This window comes from Coenobita brevimanus, chromosome 74, assembly GCF_032717465.1.
Source record: "Coenobita brevimanus isolate Jiangsu-jjx chromosome 74, ASM3271746v2, whole genome shotgun sequence".
NCBI lineage: Eukaryota > Metazoa > Arthropoda > Malacostraca > Decapoda > Coenobitidae > Coenobita > Coenobita brevimanus.
Window position 1 is genome coordinate 23,772,441 of NC_137027.1, and position 27,881 is coordinate 23,800,321.

The window sequence follows — 27,881 nt, forward strand, 5'->3', positions numbered from 1 at the left end:
CAAGGTGGAGAATTGAATCCTAAGATCAACTCAGAGGTGGTTGCACCACTCTCCAAGATCGCACCTACTGACTTGGCATCATTGTACACTGCACTCAAACTCATTCAGAATATTTCCATCATTGTTCTTGGTCCAGAGCGGCGAACTCACATCACAATAGACTTTGATCTCTTCAACAGAGCACTACAGATCCAGATAACAGCATACAAACAAAATCTGGATCCTCAAAGCCAAAAGCCTCCATATGTTTTGCAGCCCTTCATGCCCTTGGAAAACAAGTGGAAGGAAAAGGTATGGATACTGTTGCAGTGCAGACGAGTGTCTATTCCGCTGCAGTTCTCCAAAGCATCTATGGTGGTAAAGCATTCAAGCTGAGTTCACATTATGATGTTTATATCCATCATGATGATGAAGTTTGATGTGATTCTCGATGAGCTGCCCACAGGACCAGTTAGTATGCAGTGTGTTGAGTTGAAAGAACTCTGCATGACCAAAACCCAGACATGGTCAACGCCTTCCCAGACACTGAAAGCTACTATGTGTAGCACATTAAGAAGGCTCAGAAGAATTATTCTGGTGCAATTGCTCATTTCCTTGACGTGTACCTTGAGCAAGTTGAAAGTCTTCTACCACTCCTCAGTGCATGCCACCAGGGCAATTGGGAGGCCTGGCTTCCAGCACTTGACAATCAGATCAAATACTGCTTTGTTGTAGACTTACTCAGCTATGCATGGCTGATGCCAGTTCATCTAGCCCAGATGAACAAGCTCGAGAAAAAGGACCCTGTCACGTGGGAATACCTCAAGGCTGGCAACTTCGCAGTTGGCAAGTCAGAGATCTCATTCACCGGCCTCTTTGATGATCAAAATCTTCAGCAGAAAATGAAAGATCTCAAGGTTCTCGGTATTTTTGTTGGTTTGATGCAAGATAAGGCAGCCCTTGATCGACTCTTCCAAATGACTCCATATCTGATTCATATTGTCAAGAAATTCCTGGGAAGTTTCCCTTTGGCTACACCCAGTACAGATCAAAAGCCCTCGGGAGCAGGGGGGTGGTTGCTTTCTCAGGCAGAGGAACTCCTTGAGAGTGAAATGGCTGGGAAGCATGCCGGCACGTGACTGGCTACAGCATAGCTGGGTCTTTCGGGTGTGGGCAATCAGGCAAGTTAGCTGCCTACTGCGACTGCAACACAATGGCGAGGTGTTCAGGAAGTTAGCCAAAGAAACCTTGATGGACTCTGAAAGAACAATAATGGCCCCCAGTCCCGTGCAGCCCTTAAATGGGCAGGGGGTGCTAAGAATCTCACGGTTGCCTCAGTTACAATCTAATTCCTTTGTCAATGCAAAAAATACAATTAAAATTGGTAACTGGAATGTGAGAACGCTAAATCATGACGGTAAAATCGATGAGTTAGTGAAGGTTTTTCAAAATTACGGACTTGATATTTGTGCTCTGACAGAAACTAGATTAACTGGAGTCGATAAGTTGGATTTGGAGGATGGTATACGTTTATTGATATCTGGCCGACAGGACGGAATGCATTATCAGGGAGTAGGATTGTTGCTGGGTTGTAAAGCAAATAAGGCTTTATGTGAGTGGGATCCTATAGATGAGCGATTGCTATACGCACGGTTTAAATCAAATCATGGCAACATCAGTCTGTTTGTGTGTTATGCACCTACTAATGATGCACTCGATGAAAGGAAAGACACATTTTATGAAAAGTTGCAAGAAGGAGTAGGAAGGGTACCTAGACATGATGTTTTGATCTGCGTTGGAGACTTTAATGCAGTAATGGGCTGTTCAAATGAGGGATTTGAGGCATGTATGGGTAAGATGGGAGTTGGTAGTAGGATGAGTGAAAACGGAGTGAGGTTTGGAAGCTTCTGTCTAGCAAATGACTTAGTCATCGGGGGCACACTCTTTCAGCATTGCAATATACACAAGACAACTTGGGTGTCGCCGTGTGGAAAATATAAAATCAGATTGATCACATCGCTATCAGTAGGAGGCATAGAAGTTCTCTGCTAGATGTTCATGTTAAACGGGGAGCGGATATTGGTAGTGACCATCAACTCAGCATTGCAAAAATAAGGTTTAAACTTAAAAATCAGAAGAAGGAAAAATCTGGTGTTGGTAGATACGATATTGTTAAGCTTAGAAGAGAAGGAGAAGAAAAGGAGGAATTCAGATTAGAATGCAGAAATAGGTTTTTGGTGTTGGAAACGTTGGAAGAGGGGGAGAGAAGTGTAGATGAGATGTGGGAGGATGTGAACAAAGTTTTGCATGAGACTGCTGAATGTACGATTGGAAGGAGACATAGATTCAGGAGAAAGAAATGGATATCAGAGGAAACGTGGGATATGATAAAAAAGAGAGGTGAGGCTAAATTGAGGAGTGAGATGCAATGCGTTGATGAACGAGAGATTGAATTAGCAAGAGCTGCGTACTGGAGTTTGAATTCAGAAGTAAGAAGGTTAGCTAGGAGAGATAAAAGAAGATGTGTGGATGAAAAGGTTGCAGAGACTGAAATCCTAATAAACAAAAATGATGGACAGAGTCAAAGAATAGCATATGAATCAATTAGAGAACTGAGTGGTAATGCAGGTAAACGCAAGGAAATACCAATTAGAGACAGGGAAGGAAATTTATTGACCAAAGATGGAGATATTAAAAATAGATGGAAAGAGCATTTTGAGACAGTTCTTAATAGACCAATACCACCAGAAGAGGATATACCGTCTGCTCAGGAAGATTTAAATATAGAAACAGGAGAGTTGAGGCTTGCAGAAGTGGAGAAAGCAGTAAAACAGTTAAAGAATAATAAGGCACCAGGGGAGGATGGTTTATTTCCGGAAATGTTTAAAGTGGAGGGGGATAGATTAATAATGATCTTGACCAAGCTATTCAATAAGATATGGGTGACGAGGTTACTACCATCAGTTTGGAAGAATGGTGTAATTGTTAAAGTTCCGAAGAAAGGAGACCTGAGTGAATGTGGTAATTGGAGGGGAATCTCTTTGTCACCGATAGCTTTGAAAGTTTTCAGTAGAGTGTTGTTAAATAGGTTGGAGCCGGTGGTTGAGGGTATTCTGAGGGATGAACAGGCTGGTTTTAGAAAGGTACGTGGTTGCAATGATCAGATCTTTATAGTTAGGCATTTGATGCAGCAAGTTAATGAAATGAGAGTACCGTTAAGTCTTTGTTTTGTTGATTTTGAAAAGGCTTTTGATAGTGTTTCGAGAGAGTCTATGGGGAAGATCATGAGACATTATGGAATACCAGAGGAGTTTGTGAGGGTCATTATGAACATGCATGAGGACACATTTTGTAAAGTGATGGTTGATGGTTGTCTGAGTGATTCGTTTGAAGTCAAGTCCGGAGTAATTCAAGGTGGTGTTCTATCGCCTTTACTATTTATATTGGTCATTGATTACATTATGAAACGTGTTGGAACAGAAACCGGTGCAGGTATACTTTGGGGAGAGAACAGGAAACTTTTGGATTTAGATTATGCAGATGATATAGTTTTGATTTGTGATGGGCCAGAAGAGATGCAGAGAGTGTTGGACTGTTTGGTGAGTGAAGGTCGCAAGGTGGGTTTGGTTATTAATTGTGGAAAAACTGAAATAATCAATATGAATATGGAAAATGCGCAGGAATGTGTAATTGGAGGTATGGTTGTAAAGCAAGTTGATAGGTTTAAATATTTAGGTACTTATTTAGCCAAGGATGGTTCTTTGAACTTTGAATTCGAGGAAAGGTTAAAGAAGGCTAATCAGGCAATGGGAATGCTTAAAAATATTTGGAATAATAACAATTTCTCTGTGCATACAAAAATCAAACTTTATAAGGTAATGGTTAGGAGTATCTTAATTTATGGACACGAGTCTTGGTACGGCACAGTGACTATGGAAAATAAATTCTTGGTGTTTGAAAATAAAGCACTTAGAAGAATATTAGGAGTTAAGTGGTGGGAAAGGATACCAAATAGTAGAATTAGAGAAATAACGGGAGTGCAGCCGATCGATGAATATGTTAGATTCTTACGATGGAAGTGGCTAGGACATGTGTATAGGAGACAGGGAATAGTACGAGGTACACCAGGGTGGGTGGCACCTGGTAGGAGAGGTAGAGGAAGGCCAAAAGAGACGTGGGTGAGGACAATGAGACGGGAAGCTGGAGATGAGTGTTGGGGAGATCTTGAGGAGTTAGCACAAGATAGGATGTGGTGGTGTGAGTTCATCGAGGCCCTATGCATCCCCGAGGGTGCTACAGGAAATGATTGATTGATTGATTGATTGACACCCAGTACACCCTGCACAGAACACTACCAGCTGTCAGGAAATGCTGGTGTAAGGCTAAGCTATACTGCACTAATGCTGCAAGATTGCATGGAATTGCACTACCGAAGAAACCCTTGTTATGGGCACAGCTTTGAAGAGCATTATTTCTTCAGCTCCTATCCATGAAGACTCCAAAACAGACATTCTAACATACCCAGAAATGGTTCAAGGTGCATAAGTACTCTTTGTAGAAATGCATCATCTTTCAAAGTCAACAATATCAATGTCAGACCCTATGACTAGACTCAGATAGAAAAACTTTTCAAAGTGAATAGCTAAAACTCGAGTCAATGTTGGAGAAAAGGTCATCAAACTCCGTGAGGAGTGCCAGATACCTGAAAGATGCCTTGTTATCCAGTAGTCCCACTCAGAGATCGTCCCCTAGTTAGAACAGATGATTGGAGACTACGGGATGGCAGTCATTCCTCACTTTCTTTTTGCTGTTGATGGGTCACTTCTTCCTGCAGACAAGTTGAGCCTACTTCATCAAACTGAAGCCATGAAACCTTGGTAAGCAACTGTGCCTGCATTAGCTGAACACACTCCAGTCCACAAACCAGAAGACCAGATGATGGCCTCTGCAATAAATGATCAGGAACCAGCTGCAGTACCCAACAATATCCTTAAACAAATACCACGAGTCCACACTGTGGATGCCCTGGCTATTGTGCAAAGCCTCAAGAAGACCCCTGCCATTACTAGAATCATCCATCTCAAACCTGTCCTTGTGAAGAGAATCACACGCATGATGAATGACTATATAGAGGGGAGAGTTTTCTTTGACTGATATCTTAAAGGCAGTCAGAAAGAGAAGACGAGGGGTAAGACAGCTGCACCACGTACTGCTCGGGGGACTGTTTATCAGGTTCATGATAAAATGTCATTCAGCACACTCTCGCTCAAGAAGTTACTCTCAGCAACTGAAACAATGCATAGACTCATCCAGCATCTCGCCAAGGCCCTGTTGGAATCTTCCCATGGAACAGCAGAAGCTTGTAGTGGTCAACAATAACGTTGCCAAAGCCAACATCCCGCACACCATATCCGACAAGGTTAGAGAACATAACCATGAAGAGGCTGACACTCTCGTACCACTACATGTAATTGAATCCGTTAGGGACTGCACATGACGTGAGGTTGATCACGTGATACTGACTTGTTTGTCGTGCATATAGACGTCGCTGCCAATGAACATTTAGGGGCTGGGGATCAGCTAAAATTCATCACTAGAAAAGTGGTGAATCACTGCATGATTGACTTTATGGAGCATATGTGTCTGCTTTATACACGGAAATCACAAGGCTCTTGGGACTTCATAATTTGGGGGGAGCAGATTGGGGTGGAAAATTAGTTGGCATGTCAAAGAGAATCTGAGTCAATTCCTACCTCACTCGCTTTTGATGGTTACAATCCAATCGTTGACTCAATTATTCTGTCATCCCCTCATCTTGTCGACTGAGAGCTTCCAGCAGAAATCAGAAGTCTGGAGAAGTTTATGTGTCAGGTTTACTCTCCAAAGTGCCTGTCATACCAAATCCCTCATCTCTGCTGTGAACTCTTCAGTATTAAAAGCCTGGAAGGGGAAATATTGCCCCCAGCGTGAGCTACCCTCCTCCCCCATTTGATGCAAACTAACTACATTTGCACACGTGACAAAAGTTACACAATTGCTACACCTGCTCTACCTCTTCTTGAGGACAATGGGTGGTCAGTTGAAGAAGATGTGTACTTCCCAGTGAGGTGCTTGTCTTGTCAAGCTCTTAATGCAGTAAATGAACTCTTGAAGTGTGGCTGTAAGAAGGCATGTGAAGAGAACTGGTCATGTGCAAAGAAGAGTCTTGTGTGCACACCGTTGTGCAAGTGCTACACAAGAGGATGTAGCAATGGTTGTGACTACCATTTGGACCATGAAGAAAAAGGTGATGATGGTGATGATGATGAGCGTGGATGAACTGGCTTTTATTTTCCTTTATTACAAGTTTATGGTTACAATTCTATGCTGTTCTAGAATTTTAGTATAGTACCATGGGATGTTCTAGCTTAACATGATAATAATCCCTGTTGTAAAGGATTTAATATTATGTCTTTGGTCATGTTTTTGTGTCTACATTAAAGTCTGAGAATGATGCTGTGAGTTTTTTTTTTTTAATTCTTTATCACGGTGCATAATCTCTGTTACAAAGCTAAATCATTTCAGGGTCAAGAATGCTCTTGACCTTGATCGAATCACCTGACCTTGACTTCGAATTGCTTTGAAAATGTTACTAATCAACTCAACATCCTCAAAAACCCATAACCGACACCAAGATTACCAACACAGACCCAGGAGTTGTGGAGTTAGTAGATCCCCTGGCTGGGATGGTGGCCATATTGGATTGGACCCAAAAAGAGGTTTAGGGGGTTCGAAAAAAATTTGAAACCTATGATTATCTCTTCATTCGACATCTAAAGGTGCCAAAACCACCTGGAACTCAATTTAGGCAGACCAATCTCGAAAAACTACTATAGATATCCGACCACACTAACACCGTAGTATTATTCTTGCACCTCACTTTGCCCCTACCATCCCACCCCGACCCAGTACCGCTGCTACTCCCTCTCCTTTCCCTCTCCTATCCTTACCCACTCCTTTCCCCCCTCCTCGTCCCTTCCCTTGTCCCTCTCTCTTCAGGACCTCTCCTTCCCTCATCCTCCTTTTCCCCTTTTCCCTTTCCTCCCCCCTTCTCCCTCCCCTACCTTCCTCCTTTCCCTCCCTCTCTCTCCCCTCTAGACTTTCGATTTTCACGAGTACTGTTTTCTCTGAGCATTTAACTCCTTGTGTCAGGTAGGTATTTCATTCCTTTCATCTGTCAGTTTTCTGATGAATATATATGCAAATTAATGTATACTCTTCTCTCGTTAGGTTCATTTACCCTTCGGAACAAGGCCCAATACCCAAGGGAACTTTGTAAACCAACCAGGAAAGAGTACGGTGACTTATACATATATTTTTTGGATTTTTCTTTAGTTTTTCCTGTACGATCAAATTGTTCACCTTTCTGAATTTTGTAAGAACTTTTTCTTTATCCACTTGAGTGCGTTAACGTCTTTTTACTCTCTTAGTGGGGTACCGGGTACATGATAGCAGCCACTTCACGGTGATATGATTCTAGCACCCCATCTTTGTTCGAGTCTCTCCTTCCCTCCCTTCCCCTTCGCCCTCTCCCCTTCTCCCCTCTCAACTCTCCCCCCCACATCCTTCGCCTCGCTTCTCCCTTTCCTTTTCTCTTGATCCCCTCTCCCTACACTCTCTTCCCATCTAATCCCCTCCCCTACCCCACTCCCCCTCCCCATCCCCCCTGATCTTTACTTTTAGGGTGTACATTCCTTTGGCCACAAGGTTTCTTCAGCCCGAGGACGTCTTCTTCAATCATTCTGCTATCAGACGATTTTGTTCAGCATAAATAAAAGATCCCTGATAATGAAGAGGCTAAGGAAGGCTATACGTAACCTCTCCAGTTCGAAAAGTCATTCCTAAGCTGAATAAAATCGTCTGTAGATAGCAAGAATAAAATGAAAATGAGATCGTCGAAGCACGATAACAATTATAACTGCCGTGTACTTTCTTCTTCTTGTATCTGCTCCTTGTTCTTAGGGGAAAACTTTTCAATTCATTTTGGCCACATCCATACCATCCTGGCCACATCCATACCATCCTCCTGTTTTTTCTCCAGCCTCTGTTCTAGTTTGTATCGTCCTCCTCAGTATCAGTATAAATACCATCATCGTTATGATCATGACTATGTAAGAAAGTATAAATAATGAAAGAAAAGCATTAGGAAGCCGAATGCTAATCGCCCGCCAGAATATGCTGTTGGCCAACTCTAAGATTTTGGCCATATCTTGATACCTTTTCATGTTGATAGCTCAAGCCGTTCGTTAGATATAATGGTACTAAAGGCGACAATAGAAACTGGTTGACCTTTGGCAGCCATTTTGGTGACCTTGACCGTGACCCTTAGTGCCTATTTTCGAACTCGGATGAGATTTTTGCCATATCGTGATACCCTGAAGGTTTCATGCTGATAGCTCAAGCCGTTCATGAGATATAATGGGAACACACACACACACACACACACACACACACACACACACACACACACACACAGAAGAGGACAATAACATTATCGCACCGCCTTCTAAAGGCGGGCGATAATAAGATGATCAAATACCTAATTATAGAGTCAATATCCTAGCTAAAACAAAATACAAACAGTAGGAAAATCTCAGAAGAAACTCCAGACCATCAAGAAACGGACCCTAATCCCTGCTACACTAAAAGCCAGCAGCAGCAGCAGCAGTAGAAGTAGTGATGGAGCAAGTGTGTTTGTGTACGTCCTGGGTTCTGCAGTGGTTCTACAACAAATGCTTGCAACTTCCACTTCTTGTGTTACCAGTTGGGCCTTCCTACACTCCTTCCACCCCACCTCGTTCTCTCTCTCTCTCTCTTCTTCCATCCATCTCTCGCTTTTCCCCTATTTCACTTTCCTGCCTCCCCCCACCCTTTCTTTTGTCTCTCCTACATCCCCTCCTACCCCTCCCTCCCTCCTTCCCTCTTTCTCTTTTATGTGCTCCCCACTCTTGCCACTCTCTATCTTCCTTCTCCTCTCCCCCCTTCTCTTTTCCTCCTTCTCCTCTGTCTCATTCCCTCACCTCAACATTCGACAAGTATATCGTTCAGCCTCACTCTCTAGATCTTCCCTAATCTCCCCTTGGATCTCTTCATCGCTTCATTTCCCTTTTGGGGACATTCTCTCCCTTAGCCTGGAAAGTCTGTCTGTGTATGTTTGTCTATCTATCACCGTCTCTGTCTATGTCTACTTATCGATCTATCTATCACTGTTTATCTACCTCTGTCAAATTACAAAAATCCAGACAAGTGGTAATCGTACGTAATGAAATTCGGTATAGACAATCACAATATATTAATACAATCACGGAACATGCCTATTACTCCACAAAGACAAACGCAGAGTTAGTTTCATTCCTGGAGCCAAATGCTGAAAGCCTACCAGTGTTTCACCTTGCGAAGAACGTCAAATAGATGAGAACTAAAACACACTGCAGGTAAATAACAAAGGAGTTCAAAGGAGTTCAAAGGAAAGCAGACAGCAACAGACGGTTGTTCTTTCGAGGGTGTTTGCTATGGTAAAAAGTATGACCGTGATATCTCAATTCCTGGTGCTCAAGATAAGGGTAGCAAAGCAAGACGCAAGTGTAGGTAGACGTAGCCGAGGGGTGTAATTATACAGGGAAGGTTATCTGACCACCAATCTCGATAGCGTAGTTTTAGGTACTTGTAGTGAGATAAGGCACTTGCTTATGGATTTTTAAGCTCAGCCAGAATTAAGTAGTGAGACGTAGTGTCAACGAGGTGAGTTACAGCACTCTCGGGTTACAAGGTTTATTGCACAAAGTTATAAAAAGAGATGAGCTACTGTTTAGTAGAGCATGATACTAACGTCGGACCTTCTCACCAGCCTTCTCTCCCCTTTCTCTCTCTAACCCCCTTCTGATCTGAAGGGAATCTCTCCGATATTATATAGAGCCCACGGAGGATGTGTATGGTAAATTTCCTATCACGTGGACTAACTGACTAGGGCTGGTTACTCCAAGTGCTTGAATACATCATGAAATTCTTGTTCGTCTGGTTTGCGAGAAAGTTTGAGATACATCATATGGCTTAAGAATTCTTGATGGTCTGGGACAACAAGGATTGTGGATGTACATTGTGTGAATTGACATTCCTGGTTCGTCTAGGCAAGGGGATGTGTTCTTTAACTCTTCCTGGAGGACTCAGACACAACTACCTGTTCTGCATACTCTTACCTATAGTCTATATACAATAGTTACATATAGTATTGTGTTATATTATGCCTACATATCGCTCGGTCATGCGAAACTGGCGTACCATCGACAGTAAATTGTCATAACATATTAATAGATATTAGATACACATTACAGTCAATTTGTAAGTGAAATACATAATACTGTGAAGGTTACATAATTGGGATAATGTAGTTATTGAAATTATGAAATTGTACTGTACATATATAATATAACAGTAATATTAAAATAATACAATGGCAAGTGTATATATATATATATATATATATATATATATATATATATGGAATATGATAGTATAATTAAAGTAAGCCTATATTATGTGTAACCCATACTTTGTTATTTTATATAAAATATATGTACAATATTTACCATATTTACTCCAGTTTGTCTCACTTGTACAGAACAGTTCTTAAACACTAATTCCAGGTTAGCAATCCTTGCTTGCATTCAGTGCATGGCCAAAATTAATGCAATAAACATGATGGAGAAAATCACAAAGATGACTGGACCTGGGCTGTATACATAATATGGGTTAAATATAATCCTACTGTATTTTTCCCAAGGTTTTATTGTCTGATTTATTAATTTCATGGTTTCATACTTGAGTGAAGTCAACTTAATGTGTGCACTTACATTTAAGTTCATCCTAGACAGTGGCTGGAAGTATTTGTGTGTGTGGTTGAGAATGGCATAATGGTTTTTAGTGGGCAAGGTGGATAGTGTTGGTGTCAGGACTGCACAGTAATCTGGTGAGATGTATAAACCAGATGCTGATGTATGGGCTGGAGATGTATCTGGTTAAGTCACAAAAACTGATGTATTTTGAGTGAAATAGAAGAACTGTGAATGTCCAATGCGTTGATGGTGGATGAGTTTATCTGGAGCAAATGTGAAGTTGCAATGATGAGGGATGTCATGATCGTCTATGATGGCCATTTCACAAGGGACTGTCTCAGCTGGCTGAAATGTGATGATGTGCGCAGGACAAAGGCGAAATGCATGTAATGATGTGCGACATTTGCGTTCAATTGTTGTTTCACTAGTGAAAGTGACAGCGTCCTGTTTCTTGGAGACCATGATGACTTCTGTTTTGATGTTGATGGTGACTAATGAGCCATCTTTCTTAGAAGGAAAAGGGTATATTTGATAGAATGTGAAAAAAATCATCCGTTACGAATGGTACATGAAATACTATTGATGTTGTTGTGATTGCTGCTTTCAAATATGGATAATTTAACATCAAATTTCTTTCCTCAAACAAACGTTTCAAACCATGCTTATGTATGCCTTGATTAATTATTTGCCGGTGGTTGTGAATGAGTAGTAAATTAATGGTGATCCTTCCGTTACCAGCATTAGCAAATCCTTTCATGAAGGCCTTATACTGAGCTATAGTATTGTCTTACTGTAGTAATATTACATCATTATGTTCTATGATCACAGAGAGGTGTTGGAATAGTGTATTGTTACATTCTAGTGCATTTACTTTCTCCACAATTCCTAGAGTTGATGCTTCTGCCTTCCTTAGGTTCTTCACAATCGTCAGCATTAAGGTGTTCTGAGTATCAGCTAACTTATGTTGGTATGAGATAATTTGTGCTATTTTGTTAAATTTGTTGTTCATTTCCTCTAGATCAATTTCTGTAGCTAGTCCAAAAATGTTGCCTAAAATTGCTCCACCTAGGTTGAACAAACCGCCTCTGTTATGTGTATGTGTGATCTCGTTTCTTGTCTCCAGTGTGTTGCTCCCATCTGATGGGATATCCTGGATCATGGTGATCATTACGTGCTTAGCCTGTTCTAGCTTCCAGTCAGTTAATTTAATTAATTCAGCTACTTCCTGTGTGGGGTGATCATGTGATGAAGGGTGTTTTAATACCGCTTTCAGAGTTCTAAGTGGTCCTGATATCTTCTGTAACATTCTTGGTGTCCTGCAGTACATCCAAACTACAGTAACTTCGGTACTTATGTCCTGCATTATTGCTGTTGAGGCTGTTGGGGCTATCAGGCACCCCTGTCGGACTACATGTTGAGGATGTAATGAGGCGATCCTCTTGATATCAACAGTAAGATGATTCATGGAATTATTCGCCTCAACTTTACCTACCGAAAGAACAACTGTATTAGAGATCTAATCCACTTGTTAGTAAGGTATGCTAAGTGTGATGATAGTGGTGATGAATAATACAGATATCTTGGCCTGTTTAATCCTATTACCTATAAAAGGAGTCTAAATCGATTCCTATTGCCAGACGCCTAAATCCCGTTTGGGGTGGCCACAAACTAATTGCCTCCACGTCGCTCTGTCCCCCGCCATTTCACTGCCCCGCTCCCAACTCACACTCCTCTCTCTCATATACCTCTCCACCCCATCCCTCCATCTCATCCTCGGTCTCCCGCCCCCTCTTCCCCCTCCACCTCACATACACTCTCTTCGTCAGTCTTTCACCCTCCATCCTCTCCACATGGCCAAACCACCTCAGTGTATTCCTCCTAACGCTTCCTATCACATCCACATCCACACCACAACGCTCCTTTATATCCTCATTTGTCAGCCTGTTTCTCCATGTGACTCCACAGGCTCCTCTTAAATAACTCATTTCCACTGCTCTCACTCTTGACTTGTGTCCCTCCAGCAACGTCCATGCTTCACTTTCATACGTTAAAGTTGGTATCACAATACTGTCATGTAGTAACTTTTTCACTTCCACGCTCACTTCCCTGCTTCTTATCACTGCTTTCAAGGAACCAGCAACCTTTCTTCCCTGCTGTACGCTTTCAAGCACTTCACTTTCCAAACCTCCATCCTTACTCATCACACTACGCAAGTACTTAAACGTACTCACATTTTCCAGTCCCTCACCATCCAGTCTCGCTGTACATTCACTGACTTCACCTCTCTCAAAGACCATCACTTTACTCTTCCCTACATTCACCTTTAGATTCCGTTTCTTACACACTCTCCCAAACTCATCCACCAAGCCTTGCAGCTCTCCTTCGTCTTCACTCAACAACACAGTATCATCTGCAAACAACAGTACAGGGAGTTTCCAAACACTACCCTCTCTCACCAGGGCCACTCCAACATCCACTACCCTACCTTGTACTCTTTTATTACCCCATCCATGTACAGAATGAACAACCATAGAGACATGACACATCCCTGTTTCAACCCAACCTTCAAAGAGAAAAATTCACTCAGTTCACCATCCACATGCACTGCAGCCTTAGCACCATCATACATACTCTTCACAGCATTTAACAACTTACGAACTACTCCATATATTCTTAATACTTTCCACATTCCTTGTCTATTCACCCTGTCATATGCTTTCTCCAAATCCATGAAAGCCGCATACAATTTCTTTCCCTTCCCTAGAAACTTTCCACTAAAGATCTAAGAATAAATATCTGATCTACTCAACCTCTTCCCTTCCTAAAGCCTCCCTGTTCTTCTCCAACTAATTCCTCTGTTCTTTCTCTAACTCTGTCAATAAGTATCCTACCATACACTTTTCCTATTATACTAAGAAGACAAATGCCCCTATGATTACCACACACTTCTTTTTCCCCTTTTCCTTTGTACAAGGGAATAATTATACCTGACTTCCAATCCTCCGGGACTCTACCTTCCTCCCAGGCCAATCTGCACATTTTCCACATCCATTCTACTACTATCTCTCCCCCATACTTCAACATTTCACCACACACTCCATCAATTCCTGGGGCTTTCCCCAATTTAACTTTCTTCATTGCTTCCGCAACTTCTATCCTACTGATTTCTTCCTGTCTTCTCACCTCCCTCCTTCTCCCAGCCATTCCCCAGCCACTTATACTCGCATTACTTCCATCCTCTATGTTCAACAATTCCCTAGAGTGTTCTCTCCATCTGCTCACTTTTTCTCCTTTCTTCACTAGTAATATACCATTTTTATCTTTCACTCCCCTGCTAACTTCACTTCCACCCTGTCTTACTCTTTTCACCTCTTTCCAGAACATTTTCTTACAGTCCCTTCACTATACACTCAAGTTCCTTCCAAATTCCTCATCCACTCTCTTCTTACTCTCTCTGACTAATCTTTTCACCTCTCTCTTTCTTTCTACATATAACTCTCTCTTCCGCCTCTCAACTTCTTCCATGCCCCTATTTCTCATCCATTCATTGTATGCTTTCTTCTTTTGTGCCACAGCTTGTCTCACCTCTTCATTCCACCACACTGTTCGTTGCACACCCCTCCGTCTTCTCTTCATCCCACACACCACATCACATGCTGCACATATTTCTTCTGTGAATATCCTGCACACACCCTCCACGTCCCACATCTGCTCCAATTAATATTTGCCCAATCGTTCCTCCACTTCTCTCTTACATTCTGCCTTTTTCTCATCCTCTTGTAACCTTTCCACTCTTCTTGCAACTACTCCTTCCTCTCGTCTTTCCCTTCTTCTATTCCTGCATCTTACTTGAATCCTAATTCTGGCCACCACCAAGTAGTGGTCAGAAAGTCCACTCCTCCAACCTTTATAAGCTATTGCATCCATTACACATTTTTGCATCCTTTCATCCACACACACACAATCAATCATTGTCTTCCTTTCATTCAGTTCACCACCCACCCTTCTCGTCACTCGCCATGTATACCTGTGGATCATTTTGTGCCTGAAGAGGGTATTGGCTATCACCAACCCCCTCCCAGCACAAATGTCCACTAACGCGCTGCCATTCTCATCTATCTCAGCAGGCACACCCCACTCACCAACTATTCCATCCACCTTCACATTCCCTACTTTACCATTCATATCACCGGTCAAAAACACTCTCATTCCTTCCAAACTTTTCCATGCACACTTCCACATTTGTCCAGAACTCTTCTCTCACTCTGCTTGCACGATCTTGCATTGGCGCATACACAAACACAATCGCCCACATTTGTATTCCAACTTTCAATCTTACACACACAATCCTTGACCCAACTGATCCATACTGTCTTATGCTCTTCTTCCATCTTTTACTCACAACTATACATACTCCTTCTTTTGCCCTCTCATTCTCACCTACTCCTGCACATATACCCCATCCATACTCCCATTCTCTCACACTCGCACCTCTCCATTCCCTAAGTCATGTAAATGCCTTGTTATGGTGAGAGCTGTATTGGTTGCACCTAAGTTTGTCTGTTTGGTATGCGACAGCAGTTTATTCCGATATGTGTTGATTGCTTCAAGCTTATTTTCACCGTGTGTACTAGGGTTTTCGGTCGTTTCTGGTGTTTTATAGTTGCAAGCTAAATTTCGTGAGACCTTTTTTAAGTGATCAATATGTGTTTCTTTTTCTTCGTTACTCGATAGTGACTTAATCACTACCTTATTGTCTCTTCTCTTGATTACCCTGTATGGGCCTTCAAATTTAGGTGACAGTTTGTTGTTTCTAGTGTGAATGAGGCTATAGACAATATCACCTGTGCTGATATTTGAATCTTTTGCCTTCCTATTAAATGATTCTGTCATTTCTAGCTTGGACATTGCTGTTTCTTTACCTTTGTGTGTATTTCTTGAAATTCACGTAAGGGAAGTTTAGGATAATCGTCATAATTATATAAGGGAATTTGCTCGCCCTTTAACGTCCCATAACGGAGACGTTTGTCTGGCCCGTAAATGATGAAATGAGGTGTATCTCCTATTCATTTGTTAATTGCACAGTTAAGTGATGCATCAACTCTGGGGATCCAGTCATCCCAGTTTGAGTAATTTTCATCGAGAATGTGCCGTAGTAATATTTTTTTATTCTGCCTTTCCACCAATCCATTGGAAGCTGGATGGTAGGCCAAGATATTAACTTTCTTTATAGTGTATTGTTTACATATTTCTGGTAAAATTTCAGAGTTACATTCACCACCATTGTCGCTTATTAGCACATTTGGTGTGGTGAACCTACAGATCACACTCTCAATGAATACCCGTGTGACTGTTTCTGCTATTTTATCCTTAATTGGAACAAAGATCACAAATCGTGAGAAGTGATCAATTGCAACAAAAAGATATTGATTGTAATTGGTAGTTAAGGGTAATTTAAGTAAATCAACTGCGACAGTGTCCCACGGTTGTCTAGGTACAGGATATTGTCCTATAGGTGTAGGTGACATGACTCGCATCTGTCTATGTGCTTATGTACTTCTCTGTGTAACGTTGACCAGTAATATGACTTCTGGGCCTGTCTGACTGCCCTGTCCTTGCCAGGATGCCCTGCATGTGGACTATCGTGTATTACCCTTACAATGTGAGGTATCATTGTACTAGGAATAACTACCGGGTAACTGCCTATTATTTTTTCTATGATTTGGTTGTCCTGGATTTACCCTATATAAGGCATTGTTTGCCACTGTGAATTGTTCAAGTGGTACCTGTAACTTGGGTAATGGTACATCATCGCCTGATTCGAGATGACATATTACTTTAGACCTGACTAGGTCCTGTCTTTGTGCCTGTGAAATTTCTTGATTTGAAAGGATCGTTTTATCATTGTTGGAGAGTGATTCCTGTGGACTTATTGTAGCAACATTGGCTAACGGGTTTCGTGCTCTCCTCCTAGAGAGGAGTTTTTCTTGGAACATGCCCGGAAGAGGCTTGTGGTCTGTGTATAGGTGAATTTCGTATCCGTACACGAGGTCACGTAATTTCTGTAGAGCAAATACTACTGCTAGGGCTTCTAAGTCTGTCGTACAGTAATTTTTCTCTGGTTCTTCTATTTATGTACTGGCAAAGGCAATGGGTTGGTATTTTCCTCGTTTATCCTCTTGCATCAATACAGCACCCAAACCTTTGAGGGTGCAAATTATGAATGGTTTTGTTAAATTAGGATAGGCAAGGCATGGTGCGCATGTAAGTTTATCTTTTAATTCATGAAATGCTAATTTTTGTTCCTCTTCCCACTGGAATACAGCATCCTTTTTTAGTAGAATGAATAGCGGTTGTGCAATATGAGAGAAATGGTTAATAAAGAAGTGGTAATAACTCGCTAGCCCCCCAAACTGTCTTACTTCATCTGTATTTGTGGGTCTGGGAAATTCCTTACCGCCTGTATTTTGTCCTCAGACGTGTGAATACCTTGGGCATCTAATCTATGGCCTAAGAATTTTATTTCCTTAAAGCAAAATTTGCATTTGGAAAGCTTGATTTTTAAGCCAGCATCAGCAAGCTTTTATAGGAGCTGGTCTAGTTTCTGTAGATGTTCGTCTATACTTGGAATAGCTATAATAATATAATCTAGATAGACAAATACTCCTTTCCCCAGCATTCCAGACAATATGTAATTCATCAGTCTTTGGAAAGTGCCTGGTGCTCTTCTCAACCCCATAGGCATTCGTTTGTATTGGTAGTGTCCTGTATTTGTGGAGAAAGCAGTGTATTTGCGTGATTCTTGCTCGAGGCTAATTTGGTAATAGCCATTGAGCAAATCGATTGTGGAAAATACATTATTTTCTGATCCAGTAATTTGTAAGACGTCACTTAACAATGGCATAGGAAACCGGTCAGGGATTGTGTGCTGATTTAATTTACGGTAATCTACTACCGCACGCATTTCTCCGTTTCGTTTGGGGACGAAGAATATTTGGGCATTCCACGGGGAAACAGATGGTTCAATAGTATGTAGTTTTAACATTTCCTTAGCATACTGATTTGCCAGGGTGCGTTGTGAATGCGCGACCCTGTAAGCTGCTATATATAATGGTGGTGTGTCCAGAGGTTAATCTTGTGTGTAATCAGGTTACTACACCCTATCTGTTCTCCAGGTAATGCTACCGTTTGTCTGTGTTTCATTAATAGATCTAAGAGATCTTTTTCTACGTTGAATTGACCTGAGTGAATCAAATTCTCCTTTATGCACTCTGTCTGACGAGTTTACTCTGCTCGACGCCCCTGCTACTGTCACTTCGCTTGTCGGAGCTGGGCAAATTTCTAACCTACAAATACAGGTTCCTTTCTTAATCTTTACATCTACATTCATGGTGTTAGCTAAAATGACATTCGTCTCACCCTTGTCATTCATCCAGCACAGGGCGCTCTCTATCAAAAGGCCATTTATTCTAACCGTCTCTTCTAATGCAATAACATTACTATTTCTCAATTTACTCTTAATCGTAACTTGCATGAATGATTTTGGTGGTAAATTTATATCATAATTAATGCTTGCTGGGTAAGTGTGTGAGTCACGTTTGCACTGTGAGTGAGGGGGGGAGTGAGGTTTGGGCTGTGGCAGCTGGTCTACGCGCCCATTTTCTTTGAGAAGTTGTACGTCGGACTCCCCCATATTGGTTTTGTGTGTAATCGTTCTTGTGACGCTAGTTTTCCTATAATTGCTGGTTGTATAATCAGGAGATGAAATTTCCTCAATAAATTCGCTGTCATAATGAATTCCAGTGAAATGTGGCATCAATATTTTATTTTGTGTTATCACTGTGTTAGGTCCAAGCAGCATTTCTCCTCTAAATGATAATATTTCTACTCCGTGAAAGGTGGTAGTGAATGATTTTGTGGTCTCTGTGAAATTCATGTTTAAGTCAATCATACCAATAACTGGTATTTCTTTACCATCCACTGTGTATAAATTTAAGTCTGAGTTTTCGAAAAACGTCACTTTTCTTCTATTTCTAAAAATTCTTGCTAACTCATCTCAAGCTGCCACCAATGTAAGTAGACATAGCCGAGGGGTGTAATTATACAGAGAAGGTTATCTGGCCACCAATCTCGATAGCGTAGCTTTAGGTACTTGTAGTGAGATAGGACACTTGATTATAGATCGTTAAGCTCAGCCAGAATTAAGTAGTGAGATGTACTGTCAACGAGATGAATTACAGTACTCTCGGGTTACAAGGTTTATTGCATAAAGTTATAAAAAGAGAAGAGCTACACTAGTGATCACAAGCACGGCGAAGGACAGAGGGCAAACAATTCAGAAAAGAACAATAATCAATACGAAAATCCAGACTCACCAACAGGTCCTAAGCAGTCCCTCTCTCTACAAGCTCCATGCTTACTTTATAAAAAGGAGGAAAAAAAAAAAGAAAGTGAGGTGTGGGAAGTGAACCAGAGGATATGAAGTACAAACAAATTCCAAGTTGTGAAAAAACACTAACAATTTCTTAGAGCCATTTCCAATGAGATTTGTAGGATCCATCGTACTCTTTCTCATTTGCTCGTTTATGTATACTGCCCGTTAATATCCTATCAAATGAAAATTATTTAAATAATATACAGCAAAAGATATTCTTTTGCAAATATTTTTGACAAAACAAAATATACTATCAGTATTAATATCTTCATATGAATTAGTCTCAGTAGTGTTTCCACTAAAAAATCACCACCATAATGATTGCCATGTTTTAAGATATATCCATACTCTAAATAACACGTTTCATCATGGGCTGACCTTCAATCCTTCCACCAGATTTGGTTAAAATCGGATAAAAATTAAGAGATATCTCACCGACGAAACTGATATGAAAATAGTTCCGATCATGAGATACTTCGAACAATTTTTATCTTATTTTAACTAAATTTAACTACTTTTTTTGCATCAATAGATTGAATATCAAGGTCACAGGGCAAGGTCAACTTAATCCTTGCCCTGTGACCTAAACCTTTAACCTATGGTACTAATTAACATGAAACACGACAACCCCTCAAGTTCTTTACCATAAAAATTTCTTTCGTCAACACCATCATCGATATCACTTATATCACCATTATCTACTTCAAGCCTTCATCATCATCATCATCATTGTCTACTTCAAGCCTTCGTGACCATCATTATAATCATACTCATTAACATCATCATCATCTCTATTAACCCCTTAACCACGGGCTTGTTTTGCTGTCTTGGTGTCCCGTGGGCATAGTCGGGCTCCGACAGACTCTCAAAAAATATTTGCCAAAAATCAGTTATTAGTCCTAGAATATTAAAATTAAATATGCTTATGGCACATACCTTCAACTTTCTCCTGGGATGTTTGTTGAGCTTTCATCGAGTACCGTAGGACTTGTGGAGACCTCTGAAGTTGGGTAACGAAGTCTCCACTTTACACTTCCCAACAACCAGTAATATGATTACCTGCAGCCAGATATTATCACTAGAAACACTATTCTATGATTATGAACTGGTTTGGAATCCATACCTCCCCCCCAAAAAAAAACACTGTGAAAGCAATGAAAATTACGAGCGCGTATGACCTTCCCACTTGCGCTAGTTTGCCGCTGGTATTCTGTCATTTATCAAACAAACACTCACCCTTTATGTTCCTATTATTATATAACACTTACATATATCTGCAGTCTTTATCCATAAGTTTCCTTCAGCAGTATTAGTTTATTGTCACTGAAGTCATTCAATTTTTCATTCAGTAAAATACGCAGAGAGCCACGGATTCACTTTCACTGTTATAACCTCAAGTATTTGTACTCATATTCTTATGTTACTAATTATTTACATTTCTATTTACATTTTCTATTGTATTTTCAATATTTACACTTCTATTTTACTTACACTATGTTATTCACTGTCACTTGCAGTAACATAAAACTATATTACACTGTTCAATCACATGTACATCCATTGCTTTCACTTGCTATTTACACATTATTTACACATTATATACACATTATTTTCATTTCCCACTTGCAGTTTTAGAACTGCTTCTGGCTGTGGTAATCAAAGAAGCAGGTAACGCAGAGGGGAACCGCCAAGAAGTGCGTTTGTGCTCAGATGTGCATCGGGTGGTATTTGCGCACACCTGGCACCTGTGGATCGCAGCCTTCCTCTAGGTTGTGGCAGGCATTTGCACCAGTCTGTGCCGATTCATGTACGCCCTCTGCTCAAGTCTGTCAGGAAGTCTTACTGCATGGCGCCTTGGAGCTGCTGCTGTCACATTACCATATCTTTCAAGCAGCTGCTGAACACAAGTCCTGGCAAACAACCTCAGGGAGAAGGACTTGGGTGGCTTGACCTTCATCTTGTACAGGATGAAGGCGTTCAGCATCGTCATGTCTATGAGATGCAGAAAAACTTTCCTGCACCACCTAGTATTCTTCCTGAGGCAGTCGATCTCTCCAATCATCATGTCGGACTTGTCCACCAGCCGCATGTTGATACTGTAGTCTAAGACAGCATCAGGTTTCCTCACAGGTTCGCCTGTCCTACGGTCTACCTTCCCACTGTCTTTCAGTTCCCCCTTGTGTACGATTGTGAGCATGTGCACGACCCTCTTGTCATGTCACCGTATTGCCAGCATCTTCTCAGACTTGCGTAGGTGCATGTCTCCTCGCTGCGAGGTTCCTGCCTCTGGGAATTTAGGGAAGTGGGCATGATTACTCTTGACAGTGCCGCAGGAGCTGATGCCGTGCTCTGAAAGGTATTTGGCAAATTTCGGTGCTGTATAATAGTTGTCTGTATACAGCACATGATTCCCACCAAAATACCTTTCAGGGAGCACTTTCACTACATAGCCTGAGAGGCCAAGGGGGTGTGTTTTATCAAGATCGACAGTGCTGGCTGAATAAATGACGAAGTCAAAGATGTACCTCGTCTTACAGTCGCACAGTACAAAAAACTTGATTCCAAAGTGAAGGCGTTTGCTAGGAATGTACTGCACAAACTTAAGACATCCTCTGAACAAAACCAAGGATTCGTCAATGACAACATTCTGAAAGGGGTGGAAGAATGTCATAAACTTATCCTTCATTCTGCTCAGAATCTCCCGGATCTTCCAGAGTGGGTCGGTTTGGGAAGGTACATCGTTGTTGGCAAAGTGCAGGTTTCCTATGATGTTCCGGAAGCGATCTCTGGCCATGTACTTATTGAAGGTGGGTGAGGGTAGTAAGGGGTCCATGGACCAGTATTCTTCCAACTCATGCTTCTTTGCGTGTGGCATGAGTAACATGAGGGCGAAGAATACATACAGCTCCTGCACTCCCAGCATGGACCACTGTTGCATCTTGGCTGCACCTGTACCACTTGCAGCACGTTGTGATTCATACCTGTTGGTCTCATCACATATGTGGTGCATGACTTCATTATCGAGGAAGGCCAAAAGGAAGTCAACACACTCAGCATCCTCGTCAAGAATGAAGGCAGGCTGTATCCCTGAGGTCGTTGAAATCAAGATGTTCTGGGACAAAATCGGACCCTTCCGTCCACACGAAGGTGTCCAGGATTCCCTGTCATGGCGGTGTAGGGTGGGTGAGGGTGGAGGGTGGCTGTGAGGCAGATTTATCTGGTTCAAGGTCACTTGCACTGACCCTGGGTTGCCGTATAGCACTAGCAGCCCTTACTCTACTGGCAACTCTACTTTTACAGGTCAGGGATTTACGTTTTCCTCTACGGCCTGCCATCACTGTTGATGCTGGTGGTGACTCCAACAACGAAGACTCCGGAGAAAATTCAGCAGAAGAAGAGGAAGAAATGAGTGAAGTGGGACTTGGGGAATGGGGAGGTGATTCACCTTGGGACTCATAGCAGGCTGGGTCACGCGGGGCCATTGTTCCGGGGCTAAACCGCTGCCTTTTCACTCTCTTCCCAAATTCCTTCCCTTGCTGCACTAAGGGCTCCTTTCCTTTTGAGCTTCGGATAACTTGGGACACTGAAGCACTCGTACTTGGAGTATCTGGTACGATTTCCTCACCCGGCTCATTACACGAATCACCCAAAGGATCATAGTCACTATCCATCATTATCATCGATAATTCGGCTAGTTCACATTCCACTTCAGAGTCACTTAGTCCTTTCCTGCTTCCCACACGAGTTTTTCTGGGGGTAGAGGTCACGGGGCCCTTTGCAATGGGTGCAGAAGCGGCGGATATGGCGGGGCACGAGTGCAACATGCTTTGACCACAGAGGAGGACAAGGAACTGAATGGCGCGGCTTATCTGAGAAGGCAAGGGTTGACAGTGACAATGGGGCTGACAGCTGCTAACTTACATGCTAAGAAATTACTGGTAGGAAATCTCGGTAATACATAAAGAAATAGGTAGTTCCAGGTGAATGTAAATGTCACTTAAGCTTCTCCCTTCATTTCTTATATATATTTTTATTACGGAAATAGATTACAAGGCATAATTCAAAGGGGAAATTACCGTGGGAATTTAGCGAACGAGTGCATGTGAGGTGTTGTCAGGTGATAATTAGCCAATTCCAGGTGTATACCACTATCACTTACCTTATTTCTTTTTGGTATATATTATTTTGTATCAGTATAGGGCATAGAGCTTATTTCAATGGATGAAATCAGTGGAAAAATCCGGGGGAGATTTGCTTTAGCACAGAGCGGCAGGGCAGGCGATACGAAAGGGTAAAGGAGGTGAGGTAGGGAGGGGTGAGAGGGCACTGGAGGAGAGGTAGGGAGGGGAGTCAAGAACGGGGGAAAATGGCTAAATTGTCAACAATGGATAGGAGTACAGATGAGATTAGGAGTGCTGACTATTGGTGGACAGTAGCAGTACATGCTAAAAAAGATTAGTAGGAAATCTCAAAAATACAGAAAAAAGTAGGTAGTTCCAGGTGAATGTAAATGTCACTTTGGCTTCTCCATTCCTTTCTTATAAATATATTTTTAATGCGAATAGATTATACGACATATTTCAAAGGGGAAATTTCCGTGGGAAATTAGCGAACGCGTGAGCTTGAGGTGTTGTCAGGTGATAATTGGCTAAATCAAAGTGTATAGCACTATCTCTTACCTTATTTCTTTTTGGTATATATTATTTTGTATAAGAATAGGGCATAGGGCTTATTTCAATGGATGAAATCAGTGGATAATTCCGGGGGAAATTTGCTTTAGCGCAGCGCGGCCAGGGAGGAGAGAGGACAGGGTAATGGAGGGGAGGTAGGGAGGGGAGTCAGGAATGGGGAAAAATGGCTAAATTGTCAACAATGGATGGGAGTACAGATGAGATTTGGAGTGCTGACTAGTGTTGGACATTGGCAGTACTGATAGATGATACAAGCCACCACTTGTAAGCCCAGGAGAATTCAAAATAACACAGAATCACAAAAGTGACGCCCCGCGGTATGATTCATTGCACCCGAGCATCACGAAAGTGACACCCCGCAGTTAAGGGGTTAAATCCACAGACCAAATCCCCTTAGTTACACACGACAAGCCACCCTGAATTTCGAAACATCAGCAAAATGACCGATCTCATCTTTCCATCTGATTAATTTGTGAGGTCAGGTCAAATGTGAGTCCTGGTCATTGTAGACTGAGGGGCAAATATCAAATCATTAACATTATTATTCATCATTACCATCAGCAACAAAATTTCTATTACTTTCAACGAAATGGCATTCTTTACTAGCATCATTAACACCATCATTAATCATTTTTAACTTTACCATCAACATGACATTTATCACCGAGTACCATCATCATCATCATTATCATAACCCGACCTCTAACTAATAAGGTAGGGTGGGAAGGGAGCGGAAAAAAAAGGAATATTAATCATCTCATTTTCATCTAATGACTCACCTCACCCTCATTTCCCTTTAATTATCCAATGGGTTGAGGTCAAATGTCAATTCTGGCTACTGTATCAATCGTCATTATCACCATCATCATCAATAGTCTATCTAAAGTTTCATCTGCAAAATCATCATCAATATTTTCACCTGTCACCACCACCAATCATCATCGTCCTCCTTCTCCTCCCCCTCTATCATCATCATTAAGTATCTGATCCTGGTCACTATCACTGACTAAATATCCACCACCACCAATGTCATCATCATCATCATCATCATCAATATCATATCCACAAATCTGTTACAAGCCCTAATCACCACCTTTACCGCAATCGCCACCACCACCACCATTTAATCAGTCGAGCTTTATGTCAGACGTCAAACCAGGTCACTGTACCTTCAGCTCCGTGGCATCACTGACCCCACCTGTGCGGAAATGGGTCACAGTTTTTAATTAAGGTGAACTCTGTTGTGGAAATGAGCTCGTGAGGTGACAGGAAGCACTTTTACCAGTGATGCTATGAGTCGTTGTGACTAAGCTAATGTAATGCCTGTTTGTCTATCTGACTATCTGCTTGTGATCTATCTGTCTATTATCTATCAGTTTTATTCATTTATTTTGTTTTGCATTTATTTACCTATTATTATTTATTCATTTCTACGTGCCGTGGCTCAGTGGGTTAGAGCGCTCCGCTCTGGCCGAAAGGTCGGAGGTTAGAGTCCACGCAAGGGTCATTGGTAGACATTAGCAAGGGCATCCGGCCATAAAGAGCTACACGCTCCAAACCTAAGTCCTCTATCCAGGGGCAATGCCTTTGCCCTTATTGAGAAAAGGGGACACGGCGTAAATCTAAAAAAAAAAAAAAAATGTGCCTGTCTATTACCTACCACCGCATCCTATAAGGGGTAGTAAAAAACGGACCACCAGACGTCAGTGTAATGTCTGTCTGACTATAAGTTTATTGACTTATCTGTCGCATCCTGGATGGGGTGGCTTCGACAAAATGACCCCCAGGACGGAAGCAGAAGGAAACTCAAATAAATGAAATTTCTATCTATCCAACTGTTTATCTCACTACTTACTGTCTGATATTCCAGCTATTTCTGTCCTAATATCCACTGCATATACCCTACCGACCACAACCCATCTTCCTTGCTTGCTTACGTATTCTCACACCTTATCTCTCCACCTTAGTTTCGGTTTCCTCCTCTCCTTCTCCTCCTAACAGCCACCTCAGTTACATATACTCTCCTGGTCAGTCTCTCATCCCACTTTCCCATATCATCAAAATATATGTGTAAAGGTGTGAGTGATGGCAGGCCTGCAGCTTATAAGGGTAATTCACAATCTGTTTATCACTGACCATTTTCTCATGCTTTTGGATCAGCTGCTAAATCTAGGCGAGTTTCTTTGATATATTGTTAGTCCCAGATGATTGGCTGAAGAGTGTAATTGTAAATGTGTATAAAGGGAAGGGTGATGCCCTGGAAAGAGGAAATTATAGAGGTATAAAGCTTTTAGATCAGATAATGAAGGTAATGGAGAAAGTTTTAGAAGGTATGATTAGAGAAAGAGTGAATATTGATGAGATGCAGTTTGGGTTTATGCCAGGTAGGGGGACCACTGATGCCATATTCATTGTTCGACAGCTTCAGGAAAAATATATTGGTAGGAGAAGGGATCTTTATTTTGTTTTTGTTGATTTGGAAAAGGCCTTTGACAGAGTCCCTAGAGAGATGGTGAAGTGGGCAATGAGAAAGCTTGGCTTGGAGGAGTGGCTGGTTAGGGTGGTTATGGCCATGAATGTGGGTGCTCACACCCAGGTGAGAGTGAATGGAGATTTGAGTGATGAGTTTTCCGTGAATGTTGGTGTGCATCAGGGGTCAGTCTTGAGTCCCATGTTGTTTATCATGGTACTTGAAGCCCTTTCACGTGACTTTAGAAACGGACTCCCGTGGGAGTTGTTGTATGCTGATGATTTGGTGTTGATTGCAGAGAATGAAAGGGAGGCGGAGGAAAGGTTTAGGAAGTGGAGAGATGGTATGGGGCAAAAGGGTTTAAGGGTAAATGCAGATAAAACAAAAGTGATGATATCTAGGGTTAGTGGCGGTACTGTCAAAGACGAGGGAGAGTGGCCATATGCAGTTTGCCACAAGGGCGTGGGAAGTAATTCCATCTTGTGCAGTGTGTGTGATAAATGGGTGCATAAGAGATGTAGTGGTATCAGAGGTAGACTGCGAGATAATGCTGATTTTATGTGTACGGCGTGCCGGGGTGAGCAGGTGGAGATCGTCAGACGTGAAAGGATTGAACTTGCTGGTGAATCTCTTGAGTGTGTGGAAGAGTTTTGTTATCTGGGAGACATGTTGTGTGCTGGAGGTGGGGCTGGAGCTAGCTCTTTGGCTAGGGTGAGAAGTGGTTGGAAGAAGTTCAGGGAGCTCTTGCCTCTCCTGACATTGAGAGGGCTCTCCCTACGTGCTAAGGGGTCTTTGTATGCAGCATGTGTTAGGAGTGTAATGCTGTATGGCAGTGAGACCTGGGCAGTGAAGGAGGAAGACATTCGCCGGCTCAGACGTACAGAAATGACAATGATTAGATTGATGTGCAGTGCGCCCCTGCGTCCAAGGCCTGGAGGGGCTGGGTTTACAATGGAAGAGTTGAGAGGTAGGATGGGACTGGAGTGTATTGGTGTTGTGATGAGGAGAGGTAGATTGAGGTGGTTTGGACATGTGGAGAGGATGGGGGATGATAATTGGGTGAGGAAGGTGAGAAGTGTTGATATTGGGGGTGGGGTTGGGGTTATGAGGGGTAGACCGAGAAAGACATGGGACGAGGTCATTAAGTGTGACCTTAGGGTTAAGGGACTGAGCAGGGAGGCTGCAATGGATCGTGCAGCGTGGAGAGCCGCCATTAGGTGACCAAGGCCAACACATGCAAGCATGTTGGAGCCTTTAAAAATGAAACGAAACGAAACGATTTACCTGATCTTCGTCCGCTAACCCTAAGCGTTGTCTGGTTTCGGCCAAATATAACCGTAAGTGAATAAGGTATTGGAAGAAAACTATTTTATGATCAGTGATACAAAAACTTGCTTCATTAACCCACTGGTCCTAATACCCCTCCCCCCCGCCAC